The sequence below is a fragment of the Gopherus flavomarginatus genome, chromosome 6 (assembly GCF_025201925.1).
Source record: "Gopherus flavomarginatus isolate rGopFla2 chromosome 6, rGopFla2.mat.asm, whole genome shotgun sequence".
Classification (NCBI taxonomy): domain Eukaryota; kingdom Metazoa; phylum Chordata; order Testudines; family Testudinidae; genus Gopherus; species Gopherus flavomarginatus.
The window spans coordinates 105,513,101-105,534,356 of record NC_066622.1 but is presented as its reverse complement, the minus strand read 5'-3'; the positions used below and the strand labels follow the sequence as shown (position 1 = coordinate 105,534,356).

The 21,256-nt window shown below is 40.9% G+C and overlaps 1 long non-coding RNA gene across 1 annotated transcript; it reads left to right on the top strand.

The window, feature by feature from the left end:
- The first annotated feature begins 13,061 nt into the window (after positions 1 to 13,061).
- Positions 13,062 to 20,999, top strand: LOC127054100 (uncharacterized). The gene is made up of 3 exons (XR_007775177.1): positions 13,062 to 13,329; positions 13,434 to 13,520; positions 20,904 to 20,999. It is a non-coding gene; the product is annotated as an uncharacterized LOC127054100 (long non-coding RNA).
- The last annotated feature ends 257 nt before the right edge of the window (positions 21,000 to 21,256 follow it).

Genomic DNA, 21,256 nt, shown 5'->3' with positions numbered 1-21,256 from the left:
CAAATCCATTTTGCTCGCTGTGCTCTTGCCCCTGGCCTCTTCATTCCCCAGGGGGGTTCACAAATATGTTTGGTGCTGGGCCCACAAAAAGTTAATCTGGCCCTGCTAGAAGGTGATAAGTAACAGATAGTACGGATTTGTCAAGAACAAATCATAACAAACCAACCTGTTAGCTTTCTTTGACAGGGTAACAAGCCTTGTGGATAGTGAGGAAGTGGTGGACGTGTATATTTTGACTTTAGTAAAGCTTTTGGTGTCTCGCATGACCTTCTCATAAGCAAACTAGGGAAATGCAACCTAGATAGAGCTACTATAAGGTGAGTGCAAAACTGGTTGGAAAACCGTTCCCAGAGAGTAATCAGTGGCTCAAAGCCATGCTGGAAGGACATAATGAGTGGGGTCCCGCAGGTATCAGTTCTGGGTCTGGTTTTATTCAATATTTTCATCAACTGTTTAGATAATGGTATAGAGAGTACACTTATAAAGTTTGCAGATGATGCCACGCTGGGAGGGGTTGCAAGTACTTTGAGGATAGGATTAAAATTCAATGATCTGGACAAACTGGAGAAATGGACTGAAGTAAATAGGATGAAATTCAATAAGGACAAATACAAAGTACTCCATTTAGGAAGGAAATCAGTTGCACACTTACAAAATGGGAAATGACTGCCTAGAAAGGAGTACTGCGGGAAGGGATCTGGGTGTCATAGTGGACCACAAGCTACATATGAGTCAACAGTGTAACACTGTTGCAAAAAAGCGAACATCATTCTGGAATGTATTAGCAGAAGTGTTGTCACCAAGACGTAATTTTTCCACTCTGCTACGTGCTGATTAGGCCTCAACTGGAATATTGGGCTCCACATTTCAGGAACGATATGGAAAAATTGGAGAAAATCTTGAGAAGAGCAACAAAAATGATTAAAGGTCTAGAAAACATGACTGATGAGGGAAGATTGAAAAAATTGGGTTTATTTAGTCTGGAAAATAGAAGACTGAGAGGGGACATGATAACAGTTTTCAAGTGTGTAAAAGGTTGTTACAAGGAGGAGGGAGAAGAAATATTTTTCTTAAGCTCTGAGGATAGGACAAGAAGCAATGGACTTAAATTGCAGCAAGGGAGGTTTAGGTTAAACATTAGGAAACCCTTCCTGTCAGGGTGGTGAAGCACTGGAATAAATTGCCTAGGGAGGTTGTGGAATCTCCATCATTGGAGATTTTTAAGAGCAGGTTAGACAAATACCTGTCAGGAATGGTCTAGATAATACTTAATCCTGCCCTGAGTGCAGGGGACTGGAGTAGATGACCTCTGGAGGTCCCTTCCAGTCCTATGATTCTATCCCAGAGCCATTCCATTACTTGATAACTTGCCCTCTTGATAGGAGGAATAAATGCACCCCTTGTCGGTAGCAATTTTTCTCCATTTGTCTGCCTCTTGAAAAACATCCACCAACTTAGCTCTGCAAATATCGTAATGTTGATTTTCAAATGATAAACTCAGCATATGAATGTCTTCAGTACATTTATGACCTCATCAGTGACAGTCTCAGCCATTCTGACCACCACTCGGAACACCTTCAGCATGAGGAAAGAGGTTTTGAAGGCTAAATCAAATGCCTTCCAGTAAGATAATTTGGTCTTTCCAGCAAGCTTTTCAAGGATGTGACATGTCTGGAAGAGCATGGAAACCTGGCAATGTGGTGGCTTTTAATGGTCCAAGAATGTGTCTGTGAGGGACATACAGGGATTATATTTCCCCAGCAGCAAGCCCTAAAACAGAATCTTGAGGAAGTCTTTGGGTAGCATCTCACAGAGAGCACTAGAACAGCTGTATCTTGTGTGAAAATCCAGAGTATACTAGTACGTCCTTCTATGGAATTCATGCCATGCAAGATAATTTTAGTGTCAGATTCCTCTTGGGAACTACGAAGAAACTTCACTGAACAGTGCAAGACAGCAGCTTCATTATGCTATGCGGCAACAATTTTTTTTGAGCAATTCTTTGCATACTGGAGCATTTTTCATGCAAGATATGCAGTTAACTCATCCAGCATGAGAGTATGGGACAGTAGCTTCTTGATTGTGACTTTGAAGATGTTTGTGGAGTCAATAATTTTGTACTAAATGTGCAACACCATGGAGTCTTTTCTTTCTGGTAATGTTTTTAATTGATTTCTTTGCATATGTGTCAAACATGAGGTGGACTTTGTCATAGTATTTTCTCTGTAGCCTCATTATGAAGTGTTCAGCCAAACCTTGACAGGCGTTAATGGTTTCTGGTTCGTTGCGAGCGTGTACCTCAACCATACCATCTATGACTGCTATGCTGAAAGGCTTCTTCTGGCATAAGGTATTGGTTACACTGTCATGTTGTTTAGGAAGACCATGCAAGATGCACATTGGTTTGCTTTTCAGCTGACACATATACATTGTTCTGTCAATACTCTAACACTGATTGTGGGCCCATGGAAAATAAAGAGTAGCGAAGACTCAAGCATCTTCATGTATCACTGCACCAAAAGTTCGTTTTGTTGCTGATTCAGCCTCATTGAATTACTTGTTCCATTCTGTGATATTGCAGCTCACCACCATGCACAATAGGTCATGTGTGGAATTGGTCTTGCGAGTCATGTATCTTTTGAGAAATGACTTCAAACACATCTGTGTGCTTTTCAGAGAAGACATGTAGAAAGCATTTTTGAAGGGCAACCAGTATTCAGGTGTGTGCTCCTAATGCATGTCGCAGCTTTTTCCTTGTAAGAATGTGTCTGTACAAAATCCCCCAGATCTGCATACAGTTTGTAGATGGAGTCCAGTATTTTCTGGCTGGATGCTGACCTCTTAGCCAGTGCCTCATAACAACTCTTTTGGCATAATGAACAAAGCTGGTAATCAATGCCATTTAACTGTTCCTTTTTCCTGATGATGATGGCAAATAAACTTGAAGCCTCCTTCCACTTATAGTAATCTGCAACACTGAAAAAAGTAATCAGGTATCATGTTCTGAGCATTAATATATGTTAGTCTGACATTACTGCCAGTTGAGGACTACAATTTAACTCTATGAAGGCTGCATGTTTGACATCCCTGTGTTTAAGTAAAAGTTGATTTTTAAATATTTTCTTGACTATATGTCTACATAATAGTCTTAGTTTTGTCATGTTTGTTCCCATTGTATTCCTAGGGGAAAAGCTTTTGAATGATACCCAACTCGACCCATTTCTGATGACATTGTATTATCAAGATTTCCATCAGCTGGAGGACTTGAAGCTGGGAGCCAGGGGTGCACTGAGTTCACCCTGCCACATCGCAGAGTGTGACACCAATGACATGATTCTGTAGATTTTTATGAATCAAATATTACCCTCACTTACATTTCTGTCACTACCTTTCTACAGAATGAGATTTTGCTACATGCTGCCATTAGGCTTTTCTCTCTCTTGCTAGAAGCAGAAGTACATTCATTGAGTTTTGGTTTGAGAGCTGTTATTTTACAGCTTACATGCAGCAGACGTGTGTGCTGTGATTTGTCGGATTGACATCAGTGCTCACATCAGTTGGGGAAGTAGCTACTAGCTCTAATAGAGATTTTCTAATGGGTACCTTTTGGGGTGGGGGCGACTTGCTTAGATAAAAAGTTCAGTGTGAATGATTGATGAAAACATGCCATTTTTAGACAGAATAATTTAAAAAGTCTAACATTTATTTATTGATTATAGTAATTCGGTTTAACGGTGTCATTTGTTTGCTCTTTTGATCAGAATTCATTTGTCGTTTGATCAGTCTACTTCCCTTACCATTACAAGTTACCTTAATTTTCTCTGTTTTTCAAATTTAGATTTTAAGCTTTTTGAACAGGCTTTTTCTCTAATCTCTCTAAATTGCCTCACACATTTATGGTGCTCTATAAACGATCATAATAATGCTTGGGGTCAGAGGGAAAGAAGCCAGATGGGAGGGAGTGACTGAGTAGGTGGGGAGAGGGAGAGCATGATGCAAGGCAGAAGAGAGGTCAGATTAGGAGGGAACAGGAACATGTGGAGTCAGTGTCTGAGTCAAAGCCCTAGGGTAGGGAGGAGATAGTTCAGCAAAAACAACGAGGAGTATTTGTAGCACCTTAGAGACTAACAGATTTATTTGGGCATAAACTTTTGTGGACTAAAACCCACTTAAGCAGATGCATTCTGTGGAAAATACAGTAGGTAGGTATATATACATGGTACATGAAAAGATGGGAGTTGCCTTACCAAGTGGGGGGTCAGTGCTAATGAGACAATTCAATTAAGGTGGAAGTGGGCTATTCTCAACAGTAGAATACCAAGGGAGGAAAAATCACTTTTGTAGTGGTAATGAGGCCGATGTAATCAGGATGGCCCATTTCAAACAGCTGACAAGAAGGTGTGTAACAGGAGTGGGAAACCAGTTTCCTTTTAAATGGTTTCAGTTTTTTCTTTAGGTCACTATGAGGAAATCCCATTTCTCCACTAAAGAGCAGTAGCAGAGAGACGGTCTGGAGCCAGAGACAAAACTGCAGAAGGGTTGGTGGGAGTTGTAAGCATCTTACAAGTCTCAGACCCTCAGAGAGTCAAGGTTTTAAACTGGATTGGAATGTGTTGACGACAAACAAAAACCATTACAGTTCATTTTGTACATCACCAATACAATCCAAATGTCAGGGCTGCTGTTTGTTCATCCAGCTGATATACCACTTACAAGAATAAAATAGTTGAAACCATGGTTTATAAGAGCTAACTCCTATCAAATCTTATTTTCATAGCTCAGTACTAGCATATTTGCGGGAATAAAGTGAAACAAAGTTTTGACTCGTCTTTTAGAGAAATTGAGCCTGAAACTCCCTTGGCCAAGTGGGGGAGGAGGAGAAAGCCAATCTATTAACATTTTGGCAAGCTGTTTTGCAGTCAACTGATGTTTATATTCCAACTTTATGTGGTGCTGCTGATCTGAACTGATGTGCACCAGAAACTACAGTACCAAAGGCATTTCATTTGTAGCCTAAAGTAGACCAAGAGGAACAGATGTTGAATGACATGAGATAGCAGGAGGAGAGGAGGAGAAATGCTAAGATTAAGTATTTCTTTGGTAACTATAAAGTATTGCTCACAGAGGATTATAACATTCCCCATGAATAAACATACTTAGACTTCTGTACATCTGCATTACAGAAGGCAGTTGGAGTTATCAGTAGGCTAACAGGAAATCTGTGTTTAGGTGAATTAGTATAACTTGGAAAATATCCCCACTGCAAATCAGAAATGACACTCTAGTGCTTAGTTTTCATGTAAAGATATTTGTTGTATTTAATACTTTCATTTAAAAAAAACCTATCTGTTATGTTTTAACAAGTGTAGCATTGTTTTTAAGCCCCATGTAACACAGTGGGCATGGTTCTGATTTTACATACACTGGAGTCAATCAAAATATCTCCACTGATCAGAATCAGGCCCAATACATTTAGATTTAATCAGTCTAATTAAATGGTAGCTGCTTATTAAAGTACAAGACACTGACAGTTTGTTATAGGCCAGATTTTCAAAAGTGCTCAGCACCCAGCAGTTCCACTGAGAAGGATGCAAAAAGCAAAACTGAAAAAATAGATAGCTCAGGCACAGAGAGGTTAAGGCCAAGAATTAAAAACATGGGAGTATGACCTTACCTTCCTAACTCTATATTTAGACACCTAAATAGGCAAGCAGATTTTTGAATGCATCACCAAGAAGCTGCCACTGAAATCAATTGTGATTGAGACTACCATACAGATGAGCAGAAAAACAAGCGAACAGCTTAACAGGACGCCATTAGCTCAAAAATCACACTGGTGTCTGAAAAGGGTTGTTTAACTTACTATGATAAAAGCAACCACTAAGATTACTGTAAATAAGAGAGATTAGATAACCAAACTTTCTTTTTTTCATTTATTTTGTACATTTGACAGCAGATTGTGTGCTATCAGTTTAACAATTTCCCCTGTCTAGCTAGTCAGTTTCCTCTCTTAAATGTGTGGTTCTGTTGATCAGCAAAAAGAGAGAGAGTTTTTAAAAGGAAAATATGATTGTAAAGCCACATAAACTGTCGGGGGACTTCAGCAACTATAATACCCAAAACTACTTTTCACTCATTTTTTCCTTCTTTCTTTTTTTCAAATTGACTAGATTTCAAATTGACTGTGTCCTTTTAGTGTCACATTTCCTGCTGCAAATGGAGGTGCACAAGTTATAGGAAATTAAATTTTGTTTGAAATTTTCCAGTAAAACCAAATCCTCTTTTAAAAATTTCATTTAATCTTGTGACATCAATATTCAATATAAAAGTGAGAATGGGATCTTTTGAGAGTTGAATTCTATTTACAGTGTGTGCTATTTATGGGTCAATAGTATTCTATTTAGGTTCTTGTAGCCAACTCCTAACACTGTTGTATCAGAACACATTTCAGGGAAATAACACAGGAAATGATTTACATCAACCAATTAAATTTTATTCTCCTTCCTGGCCCCAGACCCCGGGGAGTAAATTAAGTAGTTACGTTTGTTTTGCTTTATGCAAGTTACAGTAGATTCAGAGTTTGTGGGAAAGCAAGGTCAAAGAGGTGAGCATGAGCTGCTTATTTTGACTGTGCGCACCTCACATGCAACAAACTTTTTAAAATATTCATTTACTTTAAAAAATAAATGTTTTTTTCTTTAGAAATATAAACCGTTATACTTTGGCATCATTTGTCAAATTGAGACTTTCATTAGTCACATCAGGAGGGTGGTAGAATCACTGTTTTGGTCCAAGTATGCTGCTGGTTAATCTATTCATAAATGTTAACCCTTGGCACAGAACATTGATTCAATTGTTGGATTAAAATAGTAATTAATACATTGATGCTATGGGAAAGTATGGGCCAGTCCAGACCCCGGGTTTGGCTTTTATTATTGGAAAGAAATATGTCTCTCAGCCTCCTGAGTTTGTGCTAATTGAAGCAGGCCTGTTAGTTTGCAGAGTCTGTGTGTTAAATGCAGGAAGAAAGTCCAGAGACAAAGAGTTAGTTTTAAAAATGATAAGATAACAGCAGTCTTCCTGAGTTCAGGAGCAAGATTTGTTAATCCTCCACTTTTGCTTTTCTATCTTACTTATTTTCTTTTCATGTATAACAAGTGTCATGAATAGATTCATTAGAGTCTGTCATGACCCAATGATTTGAGAATGGTTATGTTAAAGAATGTATAGGTAATAAAATGTAGATGTAATAGGAAGTATGTTAAGTAAAATAGAGTGTGATTGTGGTTGTGTTTTTGGATGAGTAATAGAAGAGTTGACATGCCAGCCTAATAAATCACACCACATCTAGAGGAAGAACCAACAGGCTGAAGAATGTGCTAGGTGAGATAGCCCAATGATAACCCTGAGGGCACACCAGAATCCACTCACAACTGTACCACCCCAAGGACGGGAGATGGCCGAAGAACCGAAGAACAAGATATTAACAAGCCGTCATTGCTGTGCCATCTGCGTGATTGATTATCACTTCAAACATGAAAACAGCATGATGAAGCAAACCCTATAGACTTGAATGAGGATAAATCCTTAACAAAACAGGCCCTGAAGACTGAGAACTTTGGGTCTGGTTCTGCAGCCAACTTCCAGGATCATCAGATGTACATCTGACAAGGCCCAGCTCCCTCCTCATGTCCAGGCCACCTGGCCAGTGACTTGGCACATGCAACTCTAAGGCCTGGTCTACACTGGGTGAGGGGAATCAATCTAAGATACGCAACTTCAGCTACGAGAATAGTGTAGCTGAAGTCGACATATCTTAGATTGACTTATCTCCTGTCCTCACGGTGCGGGATTGACAGCCACTGTCCCCCCACCGCCCCCCCGGTCAATTCTGCTTCTGCATCTTGTCCTGGTGGAGTTCCGGAGTTGATGGCAGAGTGTTCGGGGATCAATTTATCGCATCTAGACGAGACATGGTAAATCAATCCCTGATAGATCGATCGCTACCTGTTGATCTGGCAGGTAGTGTGGACGTACCCTAAGGCTGGTAACTATAACAACAACTTTGCAGAACTTATGTGTGTGTGAAAGAATGCGTGAGTGAATGGAATGTTATAGCTATAACTGATGTTTACTATGATTCTTTCTGTAATCACAATAAATGCAGCATATTGCTTTATCCTCTTTAATAATATCCTATTGGTTTTTGTTTTCTTGGTATAACATAATTACTTTTCTTTTTTAATTTGTCTTACTGTACTTTTGTCTTCCTTTTCCATATTGGTGATATAATCATGCTTGGCAGAATTCCATTTTTTAAATATAATTTTGTGGATATTTATATCAGTATTTATTTTTAAGCATTTTTAATTTTTATATAATTACATTTTCACAGTTGCACAAAATTGTGGGTTTTAAGCATCTTATTTTTATTTTGTCTATTTAAATTTTCATATTGTGGGAAATAATTATGAAGGCGGTCAGACAATAATTATGTAATGACAGTAGATGTTGAAATTCAAAGAGATGTTGAGATTCAAAAAGTTTGTAACCATTACAACACAAATTGTCCACATCACATGTCAAAATATATAAATATCCTTAAAGCAGATTCTAATAAGATCTCAAGCAGCATTTTTCCTTCTTTTCTTCTCTGTGAATTTAAATTATCAATGAGAATATTTTTGTCAGTTTGTGCGTATATGGTGAAATCAATGTTTACATACATTTACCAATAAAAAATTTAATCCTCCCAAGCTTAGTTATAATTTATAAATATACCAGTATCATCTTAACACTACAATTATTTGAGTAGGTCTGACAAAAACAGTTTCTTCCTTTCAACAGCTCCAAGTTCTCTGCTCCAGAGATCTCCCCTCAACTTATAAACTGCAGAGGTCTTCAGTATCTCTGGGATAAGGAAAACTGTTAAAGGCAGTTTGCAAGTTAGTACAAGAATAATACTTTTCTGACTGCACAGGTTTTAATTTCTCAAAATAAAGTACCTATAATAATCAAGATGTAATAGCTGAAACCAAAGCTGCCTCATTTGGTAAGGTCACAATTAAAAACCAAACCAAACAGCCTCTTCTCCCCCAGTGCTATTCTGATTTAAAATGTAGCTCCCCTCCCATTTATAAACCTCATCTGAATGAAAATAGTTCGTCATATTCAATAACTGAAAAGTAGCCTTCAGAGGCTATCACTCTTTTTAGTGGAAAATTTACTTACGTTCCATACAAATTTGGTGTCACCTCATTTTTATTGTTGAGAATTATTTGCTTGAGAAACCTAGGAGCCGCTTCCAGAGAGATGTCAATCACTTTCGAAGCTGCCCGAGGTAAGTTCCGCACCCCTCACCCCCTCCTGCACCCCAATCCCCAGAGCCTGCACCAGAACTCCCTCTCAGAACATGCACCTCACAACACCTCCCGCACCCAAACTCCCTCCCAGAGCCTGCATCCTGCACCCCCTCCTACCAGGGGTGACTCCAGGCACCAGCCCACCAAGTGCGTACATGGGGCAGCAAGCTGCGGGGGGCAGCCTGTTGGTTGCCATGAGGGCGTCAGTCAGTCTTCCTTCAGTGGCATGCCTGCAAGAGGTCCACAGGTCCTGTGGCTTCGGTGGCAATTCGGCAGCGGGTACACCAAAGGCAAGGGACCGGTGGACCTCCCACAGGCATGTCGCCGAAAGCCTCCTGACTGCCATATTTGGGGTGGCAAAATACATGGAGCCACCCCTGCCTTCTACACCCCAACCCTCTTTCCCAGTCTGGTGAAAGTGAGTAAGGGAGACTGAGCACGGGAGGGAGGAGGGATGGAGTGAGCAGTGGATGGGAAGAGGTGGGGCTGGGATGGGGTCTTGAGGGAAAGGGTGGAGGTGGGGCAGGGCCTGGGACTGACCAGAGAGGGCTTGGGGGTCCCTGAAAAACTTTAAATCAAAATGGGGGTCCTCGGGTTGCTGAAGTTTGAGAACCATTGCTCTAAGGAACTGTTAGTACAGCTTGCTGTGAACTAAATTTTGGTGTGGACAAGGCCTTACTTTCATTTTCATGCATTTAAAAAAAGGCTAGGAAATTACAGCACCACTTCTCAGGAATATTTATGAATATTTTGGCTATTTTCATCCATCTCTGTTCATTGTCATGAACATGAATTTTAAGTGATGCAAAATCCTTTTAAACATTGAAACCATGCCACGTTATTCCAGTGATTACCCTTAACCACCAGTCTTGTGCATTGAGTAAACTTAATTTGAACTCTTATGAACATTTCATTATTACTGTACATAAAACTAGAGGAACGATTCTGTAGAAAAGCCATTTAGCTAACTGTCTTAGTTAGTATTCTAGTAAATCATTTTAACCATTACAGACCAAACTTTCAAAATGTGGCTTCCATTTGCATGTGCAACTTTGGAGCACTATCACTTGTGCATGCACATAGTAGAATTTATGTACATAAAAAAGCATTCATTAAACTTTCCACTTTTTGTAAATTAAATGTAAATTATAAATTGAATGTAAATAAGATTTGTGAGTGTATATTTATTTGTATGCAGCAGTGTTCAAAGAATTTTTATACAAAAGTTTAACATATATAGAAACCTCTTTAACTACACTGCATGTTTGTGTTAGGAGACTGGGTCCTAGGTGGTCATGCCTAGTGGTTGGCGTCCAAATGCCAGAGCCAGAGACCGAGACAGGGCCAGAATTAGGGCCGTAGGTCAGAACTGGAGTCAGAGTCCAAATGCCAGAGACAGGGGTTGGAGCCAGATTACCAGGAACCAGGGAAGGCAGAAGCAGTGTAGGATATTGGCTGGTGCTGTGGAGGAGCAGGGCTTGGCAAGAGATGAACACAACAAGGCAAAGAGTTCATGGGCATGTGCGTTGAGCAGCTAGCAAGCTACTGCTGTTGCTGAGTTTAAGAACCAGCCTGCTAATTTCCTCAGCCAATCAGGCAGGGCAATCCATCAGGCAGCCTACCTCGCTCTTTAGGCCAGCTGCAGGGCCTTCTGACAGTTTGCCTCTATATGCACAACCAAATAACTTGCTTGATATTGCAATTCTCATACATGAAATCAAAGGAATTTTGCCTGCAGGAATTTTGGAGCAGTTTAGTTCTAATTTACTTTTTATCTTTTCATACCAAAAGCTGAGCCATGTGGCTAAAGCAGCTCCTGTGTAAAAGTTCTGAGAGGTATATGGTTAGGACCAAGGAATGCATTTTTTGGTTGGGGGACCAAACTCAAAAATAAAAATAAAAAAATCTGGTTTTATTTCAACCAAAATCAATTTTTTTGAACTTTTTTGTCTAATCAAAAAATTAGATTTTTTTTTAAATTGACCAAACCAATTGAGTTACCTCATGACAACTTTTTTCAAGTTTTTCATTTCAATGTGACAGTTTTGGGTTATTTTTCACCTTTTTTGTGTTTTTCCTTTTTACTTGGCCAAATTTGAAGATGAAATACCGTTTGAATTAAAATGTTTTGAAATGAAAAAGTCTGAGCAAAATGTTTTGAAATGGTTGAAATTGGGAATGTTTTGACTTTTTTGAAAAAAAAATTACATGACTTTTTTTGTTTTTTAACCTGAACCATTTGTCGAATTCACCCCAAATTCACAAATAGTTTTGGAGCCCCCCAAAAGTGCATTTTTGGTTGAAATTTCTAGTTGCCAAAAATAATTTCTCAGCCATTCTGAACAGAGTGAGTTAGAACCAGCTGAACTAACACTGAACATCATGGGTTAGAGTGGAATTAAATGTAAGTGTGGGACCCAGAACTGAAAGCATAGGGACATTTCTAGATGGGGCACAAGAAGGATCTCATAGCTTGCCTGACTGACTGCGCTTGCCAATTAATCCCATAAGGGTAGGGAAACCCCAAAGTCTTTGGAATGATATGAAAAATCCCTTTAGTTGCCTCACCTGTGGGAAGCGAGGGGATGAAAGGTAACACAAACTCCTCTCCCCTCCTCCAAAAACACTCAAGATTAAGTATACCTAGGCCATCCCTGACAGTTGTCAGAACTATATCTGACCTGCCTTGCTAGTGATCAGCCTGACACCCCTTCCACAAGACAGTCAACATGATGGATTTTCCTAATAGACTGCAGGTTTTCAGACCCTCCTATGGGGCTACAGGAAGAATCCCGAGTGGTTCCTCCTTTCCAGTTCCCTGCACTACCTCCTTCCCAGGGCAGAGTGAGGAAGGGGCCTTGGGAGGGGGGCAATTAGAGACTCCTGGCTGCAACCCTCCATCCAACCTCCTGCAGCACCAGAAGGGTAGTGAAGAACAAAGCGGCTGTAGAAGGAGCAGAAGCCAAGCTTGTCACTGAGGGGAGCAGCAGACTCTGAAGCGGTGTTTGTGAGGCATAATTGGTGTTGGAGTCCGGAGGTTTAGCAGATTGTCGTTGGGGGTAGTGGGTGTCCACAAACCTTATTTGTCCAAACAATCATTTATACCAAGCCACATTATTGTGACCTCTACTCAGTAGCAATTACTCAAGGGGAAGAGCATGCTAGGAAAGGAAACTTATTTCAGCTCTAATCAAAGAGCATTTTGACACTGCAATGTCTTCGCCAAGAAGTTGCATTCAGTTGTGGGACTTTCAGGAATAATTCAAAACAATACTGAAAATCAGTTTGGCTAGATGTTGCATGGCATAGTCAATCTATTTTTCCAAGACTCATTCAACCTATATGTAATTCCTTTGTTTATTCCTGTAATTATAAAAAAAAAAGTCATTATGTAAAGGTGGATAGAATTAGTATAAAAAATGTAATCTGAAAATTCAAAAGGTATATTTACTTTCTGCACCAAGGAGAGAACAACCTAGTTCAGTCAATAAATTTATTTTTAATGGAGAGTTTGATCCAACTCCTAATATAGTCAGTGGCAATCTGTAAAGCAGTGGTCTACACCCTTAAGGGTCAGAGGCCTAGAGATGGCCAGCCTGTCCAATAAGCCCTGCCTGACACACCTGGGAGGGGCCAGACATATTATCTGGCTGATTAAGGGCTGCAAGGGAGACAGGGAGTTCTGGGAGAGATCTTAAGCACACAGGGGGAGAAACCACAGAGTTCTGCAGTCAGTGGAGAAGCCTGGGCCCTTATAGCAGATGCAGGGTTTGCTAGAGGAAGCTGAGCTAGTAAGACAGCTACTGTGCACTGGAAAGAAGCAGCTGAAAATAACTGTTTAGAGAGGCTGTATAGCTGGCAAGGGAGACTGATCCTGTTTTAGCTCCCTGAAGACTGGCTTCACCAGGCCTAGAGATTTTTGTTTTAGGACGTTGAAGTTCTGAGTAGTCCTAACTTGGCCTCTGAAGTAAAAGCCTTCAAATTATTACGTCAAACTAGCTCCTTTGAGTAGGCTTCATTAAAGAGACTCATGCTACTGTTAATTAGAGAGTGTTTGGCTTCTTTTTGCAGACTGTTAGTGTGAACTCCTTACCTCATGGAAGGGGAAACTGAGACAGGCTGCAGCAGGGACACTTAGAAGGGGTTGCTACAGAACAGGTAGGCCCATTTATAGAGTCTTTCCATTGACTTTAGGACCCAACTTCTGCTAATTTAACATGATTTCAGCATTCCAATGCAAAGCTAAGTTCCAACAGAAACTGAACTGATGTCAGTGCATCTCTTACATGCACATCATTTGTGAGTCATGTCATGCCTCTGACAATATAAATGTGTAACTCATAAAACAGCAGAGCCCTGCTTAAAACTAAAATATTGGTCCAACCAAGCTGGCATTTAACAGACTTACTGCTATAATTCTTATTTGCATAATGCTAGATATAATTAGGGAACATATCTGCTGAAAAAATGTAAGTACAATTCCTGATAATATTTTAACCTTCTTGTTGAAAAAGTAGCCATAGACAACACTTGGCTTCCAAAAAGTAAAATATTGTGCTAATTAGACCTTCAGCTATTGACGGTTCTTGGCTGATGCTTGTACTGTTAATCTTTCCAATTTAGTTTATATAACCATAGGGCTGGCTACACTTGCAAGTTACAGTGCAATAAAGTAGCCCTGGGTGCCCTAGCTCACTGCCCATCCACCCTGGCAAGGCACGTAGTGAGCTCTGACTCGACAGCTACAGTGCTGCTGGTACTCTACCTTGGCAAGTGGAATAACATTTGCTGCGCCCCCGCTGGAGCGCTGCAGCACCAGTGTGGACAAGGTGTTGCATTACTGTGCTCTGATCAGCCTCCAGAAACGTCCCATAACCCCTCAAGTCAAGTGACCACTCTTGTCACTGTTTTGAACTCTCTGTAGGAATGCAGATATGCTGTTTGAAAGCTCCGTTTCTGACAGCTGGCTGCTTATCTGCTCTGAGACAGATAAGTGTGCTCCATGACAGATTAGTGTGGAATGCTGTGCGTGAAAGAGGCAGGGGGAGGGGGAGTGGGTGTCTGCTGCTGTCTGAATTTACAAGACAGCATGCTGACATGCTCTCAGCCCCCCCACCTATTCTCTCTTCCCCCACATACACACAACACACTCCCTGTCACACTCCACCACCCCCATTTGAAAAGCACATTGCAGTCATTTGCATTCTGGAATAGCTACCCATAATGCACTGCTCGCAGTGCTGCTGCAAATGTGTCAATACCAGTGGGCAAGCAGCTGTCAGTGTGGACAGACTGCAGCGCTTTCCCTACTGCGGTCTCCAAAGGTAGGTTTAATTCACAGTGCTCTACATCTGCAAGTGTAGCCATGCCCATAGACTTAATAAATCTTAAGGTGTAGGTAACACAGGGTCATATTCAGTTTCCATCTGTTTTTAACTGAGCAATGGTCCTTTTGACCTTAGAAGGCAATTCTCAAGTGAGGGCCACTGGAAAAAATGATATGATTATGGTGGAGGATTCCACAGATCCACCCCCTTCCCCTTTGTTAGTTTCAGTTCTGTGAAGTTATATTAGTACATGGGGCAACTTCCTACGTGTTGTGAAATGTCACAGAATGTCATTTAAATGTATGTGCTAAGAATATATGCAAAAGTTTTGTTAGGTGAATACTGCATTAAGTACACAGACATTCAGAAATACCCTGTCATGTGTGGATAAACACTTTTCACAAAACAAGCACTCTATCAGTTCTCATCCTCAAAGGAAGCCTGCCCACCACTTTCAAAAGTGGAGCCTTTGAGGCTCAATTCATTACTCTGCTAGATGTTAAAAATCAAGAACTGATCAGAGATGCTGGATTTATGGTTTATTATAACAATCTGCAATCCACTTAGCCCCTTCTTTTTGTCCTATGACTGCACAGGTGTTAATAGGTTACTCTAACTTGACTGGTCCCTTATAATATGTGCTAATTACTTATGCTAAACAATCTGTTCCACCTTGCATTTTGCTATGATGCTGCTTTCCCAAACCTGAAAAAGAGCACAGCTTGGCTTGAAAGCTTGTCTCAGCCACAGAAGTTAATTCAATAGAAGATATTACCTCACCCACGTTTTCTCTCTCATATCCTGGGACCAACATGTCTATAACTATACTGTATGCTTTGATTCAGATGTCAGATCCAAATGGGATCCAGCATTCTGTTGTGTTTCAGATAAAATCAAAATGGTGCATTCTATGTACTCATTGAAACCTGTTTCCTTAAGATGATAGATGACACAGAGAAAGCCCATTTGTGTGGGTGGAAAAACCCAGAACAATCCTCTTTAGTTGTGTATTATGTCTGATTAGGCAAGTGGTTGTATCCAATGTAGTGATTGAGTCACATGTGCCTATCGCGCTGAAGGAACCAGAGCAAGCACAAAAGTACTCTGAGGCTACGTCTACACTACAGGATAAATTCGAATTAGCTTAAACCAATTTTATAAAACAGATATTATAAAGTCGATTGTGCGTGTCCATACTAGGCACATTAATTCGGTGGTGTGCGTCCATGGTCTGAGGCTAGCGTCGATTTCTGGAGCGGTGCATTGTGGGTAGCTGCTGTAAAATAATGAGGCCAATAACATCGATTTGCGTCCACACTAACCCTAATCCGATATAGTAATATCAATTTTAGTGTTACTCCTCTTGTTTTGTAGGAGTACAGAAATCGATTTAAAGAGCCCTTTAAATCGATATAAAGAGCAGTGTAGTGTGGACGGGTGCAGCGTTAAATTGATTTAACGCTGTTAAAATCGGTTTAACAGCGTAGTGTAGACCAGGCCTTAGTGAAACACAGGAATAATATTGCAGTTTTTGTGACAGTGAATGCCCTAGCATCAGTAGTAGTGGGCTGAATATTACCACTTCCCCAAAATAGGACCAAATGTCCTTAGGAGACTGATTTTTCTGTGAGAGATCTGGTTCTACATCGGTCACTGTAATTAGTAGAATGCAGAGAGTTGCAGGTCTGTAGGTTTAGAAACTTTTGATCACCTGCAAAGAGTAATTCCAAGGGCATGGTTTAGAAGTCAGATTGGTTCTCTTGGCACATGTAGGAAATTGATTCTCTTAGCCTTTTATTATAATCACAGTTAAGCTCACACATCTCTCTCCCCCTAAATCTGTTCCTTGTTTATGAACCAAACATTTCCCGAGACTTCGGCAATTCAATTAAGAGGCCTGCCTCCAGTCCTTAAAGGGTTTCTGGCTCATTGAAACAAAGGGAAGAATGGACCCATAGAATTTATTTATCAGAGTGCACTGCAGCATGACAAAACTCTAGAGATCCTTTTATAAAGATGTATCAGCAGGAGCCAATGATATGTTTGTCAACCTCAGGGAGAGAAGCCCTTTTGGGTCTGACAACCCAGTTTATCAGAAGTAGTCACAAATTAGGCTTGCAACAAACCATTCAGAAAAGGATCTATGACTGTAATATACACACAAGTTTGATCTGCCACAGGGCTACTCTCTGAGTGTGTCTACAGTTGAACTGGGAAGTGTGATTCCCAGCTCACATAGCTGTATCTGTGCTAGGTCTCCTCAAGTTAGTGGCTAGGAGTGTGTCCAAGCTGGCATGGACTAGCTGCTGGAGTATGTAACTAAGGCATTAGGTGGGATTGTTCTTGGGGAAGGCTAGCCTGAATGGCCATCCATGCTGCTATGGACACATTGCTAATTTTAGGCACTAGTTCAAGCAAAGCGCCTTCTGCAGGAGGGACTGGCCTCCAAAGGTACAGTACTCATGAACATTAGGAGTGGTAGACAGGGGATACCCATTTATTACCAGAAGTTGCTACCTAAATGGACTGAGGAGGAGTGAACCTGCTACCTTCATGAAATCAAGCACCAGACTAAGGAAAGTGGGCCATTATCTCATCCCCTGAATGTAAGACCTTAACAGTGGAAGGGAGTAGCAGTCTCCAGCTGCTCTTTTCTACCCTGCCTCCCCCTTGTGATACTCCTCAGGGTACATTCTGTACTGATAGATAGCTGTGTTCTTTCAAATTCACCAACATGGGGTGCCTCTTACCCTGCTTCGCTGTAAGAGCAATCACTCCTGGTCTGCTCACACACAGCCATCAGCATGTAAGTCACTCTCAGCTATAGTGAATAAGTGCTGTAGTCTATCACTCATGTGTTGTCAGTATGCAGCTACCGCTGTGTTGCTCTGCTCTTGTTCGATGATGATAACAGTCGGCTGTGTGCGTGTTCCCTCTGTGTGCTGCCCTGGCTCTGCACAGATCACTGATGCAGCAAACCCCGAGAGAATCCCCAAAGACCACAGACTCTAGTAAGGTACGAAGGAATCCAAGCCAGGTTTACTGTCAAATGAAGCACAGTAATAGTTTTCTGTAGACTCTGCAAGACATACTACGAATATGTGCCCCTGGCAATGGACACAGCTCAGTCTGTGGTGGGATTTTCCACTGCCCCCTAGAATGGACAAAGATGCACACTCCCGGGGCCTACTTTTATACAGTTACAGGACAGATTACTCATCCCTACTGATGTATTGAGGTACAGCCTCTTGGCTCATTAGGGTTCTGTCTCCCCTTTGATCATGTTGTTCCAGACAAACAGATCTATCCATCATGCTGTCCTGTCTTTAAGATGCACCTGCCTGTTCCTTGTTATGTCTGTGGAGTGTCCTGATGTCATCTTGGCACAAGTTCCTCTCCTCACTACTTCTGTGAATGTGGCCTGCTTCTGGCTCAGAGCCCAGTTTTTGCTTAGCAATACCTGGAAGTACTTTGGTTCAGGCTTCAGGCCTCAGACTAGGCCTCTGACACAAGAGTTTGTTTCCGGGCCTCATCTTACTACATCATGAATTACAATGCAGGGTAATATCAGCAGACTCCTAGCCCCAGGCTTTCTTCCAGAACCGTGCTTCTTGTACTGCCCACCACACTTCTGGACAACACACGCTCATATAAAGTCTGTCATTTCATTATCTCACATGAAATTCCTCAAACATATGGTTTAGAAAAAACAAAGTTTATTAATTACAGAAAGATACATTTTGTGATTACAAGTAATGAGGCATGAAAGTCAAAATTGGTTACAAAGAATTAAAAGGTAAAATGTAAATTAATACCTAATTTAACAAGCTAAGTGAATTCAAAGCAAAGGTTTCTCTCACCACCTGCTGTAGCAAACCTACTGGTTGAACTCCTTTCGGATAGGATCTGTCCTCAGTCTTCCTTTGTCCTTTAAGTTGTCGAGGCTGTGAGCAGAGATGAAGGGAGAGAGATGATTTGGAGCCTCTGTTCCTCATTTTTATCATTTTTCTCTTCTTTGAGAATCATCTCCAAATGACGTCCAGGAGACAGCAAGGCTGTGGGGATAGGTGTTCCTTTGCCAAAAAGTAGATTTCTTGCTCAGACCCTTTTTCCTGCCAAGGAATAGCTGCTTAACCAGGTGATGGTCTATTTCATTTTGTTGACACCCGGCTGAGATGTCAGTTTGCCTTTTGTCTCTGAGAAATTGGTTTGCGCCTGACTTTTCTAAACTTGGAGCATGTCTCAACAAAGTCATAGTAGAATTTCATAACTTTACATACAATCTTGCCACACATTTTACCAGGACAATAATGATCAACAAATTATGAGTTTTCAAATGATACCTTGAAGGCATACTTTGTATAAAATTTAGCATAGTCTTGTAAAAAGGGTGAACATAAGGGACAGATTGTCACATCCTGCTACTAGCAAAAGAAGTCGACTCAAGAAGAGAACACAGCCAATAAGTAAAAATGGCCTGTCTTGGCTGTACTCGGACCATCCTATTTTCTTTATGAGATGCCCTAAGCTACACACTGGAGCCCCAAAAGGAACCAGAGAAAGATTATTTATAATCAGCTCATTCTGAGTCATGTTCTGTTCCAGTTGAAGTCACATGGCTGTAATGGGAGCTAGTCTTTTAACTAGTTCTCTGAAAACATCTGCTCAGTGTTCAGTGGTAGTCAAAGAAACTAACTGTTAGGAACTATGAAGAAAGGAATAGATAAGATAGAAAATATAATGCCACTATATAAATCTATTCTCTACTTGCTTTACCTGCAAAGGGTTAAAAAAGCCCATAGGTAAAAGGAATGGAGTGGACACCTGACCAAAAGAGCCAATGGGAAGGCTAGAACTTTTTAAAATTGGGGAAAAACTTTCCATTTGTCTGTCTGTCTGTTCTCCGGAGAGAGGGGAAAATAGGGCTGGTGCTATGCTGTAAAAAGGTATGAAAATCACCAGATCATACCAAGAAACTACTCAGTTTGAAACCACAGATATGTAAGTAGATCAGGAAATGTCTAGGAAGACATGATTAGATTTATCTTTTTTATTTCTGTAAGGCTTGTGCACTCCTTTGTGCTAACCCCCAAATGCTTTTGTTTTGCTTATAACCATTAAGCTGGACCTCACGAGAACCATTCTTGATGCTTAATTATTGTATTTGCTCTTTTAAAATCTAGCAATAGCCTAAGTTCCAGATGTATTTTCATTCTTTTTGTTTTTAATAAAATTTTCCTTTTTTAAGAACAGGATAGGGTTTTTTGTGTCCTAAGAGGTTTGTGCATATATTGTTTAATTAGCTGGTGGCAACAGCTGATTTCCTTTGGGTTTTTTTCTGCAACTCTTCCGTGGAGGGGGTGGTAGTGAAAGGACTTGAGGGTACCCCACAGGAAGGAATTCTCAAGTGCACCTTCCTGGGTCAAAAGGTTTTTTTTTGCACTTGGGTGGTGGCAGCATCTATGCATCCAAAGTCAGAGAGAAGCTGTAACCCTGGGAGTTTAATACCAGTCTGTAGTGGCCAGTATTAATTTTTAGAATCCTTGTGGGCCCCCACCTTCTGCACTCTAAGTGCCAGAGTGGGAAATCAGCCTTGACAGAGGCAGGGCTGGCTCTACTGTTTTCACCTCCTCAAGTAGCTCACTGTTGCTGTGGACTGCAGGGGCAGTCCGTTTGCCCTTAGGGTGGCTCGTGCGTTTCCGCGATGGCGGCAATTTGGCGGCAGCTTCTGTCTTCAGCCAGCTGAACAGGACAGGTGAATGTAGAAGCTGCTGCCAAATGGCCACCGCCACGGAAATGCGCCAGCCGCCCTAACAGCACATGGACTGCCCCCGCCGTCCGCGGTGGTAAGTCAGCATGCTGCTTGTGGGCAAAAACACAGGGACTGCCGCTCCTTGCAGAGTGCCGTGCCAAACACCTGCTTGGGATGCTGGTGGTTGGAGCCAGCCCTGGACAGGGCGCTTTGGCAATTAGGCTGCTATGTGGTATTTAAGCACTTAGACTGCATTTATGTATAGGAATTATTAAGAAATAAGTAATGTAAAACATTAATATTAATATTTGATACTTACTATGGGAAGCCCAAAAGCTACATATGAATAGGGGCTGCTACTGCCTTTATTATAATCAGGGTAAAGGATCAAATATAGTATGTATCTGTACTATTATCATAAAGAGTGGTGTAAAATACCACACCCAGTTCCTTTTTCTTTAGGTTCACCCTGAGACAGTGTAAACTGAATCAGTATCTTCATTCTGATGGATTCCACTAACTTTTCCTTTCTTGTAACCAGTGGTCTCCACAGAGTTGTAAGTATGCCCAAAACTAGACTGTAAGTATGAACAATGCAGGAAGCCACTTTACTGTACTTATTTTATTCTAAGTGCTATGTATATTGATTTCCTATGATTTCCATTGTGATTGTCTGTATAAAATAAAGTTTCTCTGTGTGTTTCACCAGATTCCATCTCCTCAACTTACTTGAAGTAGGTGCCTAGGAAAAGAACCTGTTTTCTGAAAAAAGTACATGTTGCACCCCAGTATATAATCTTATAAGTGTAGTAATT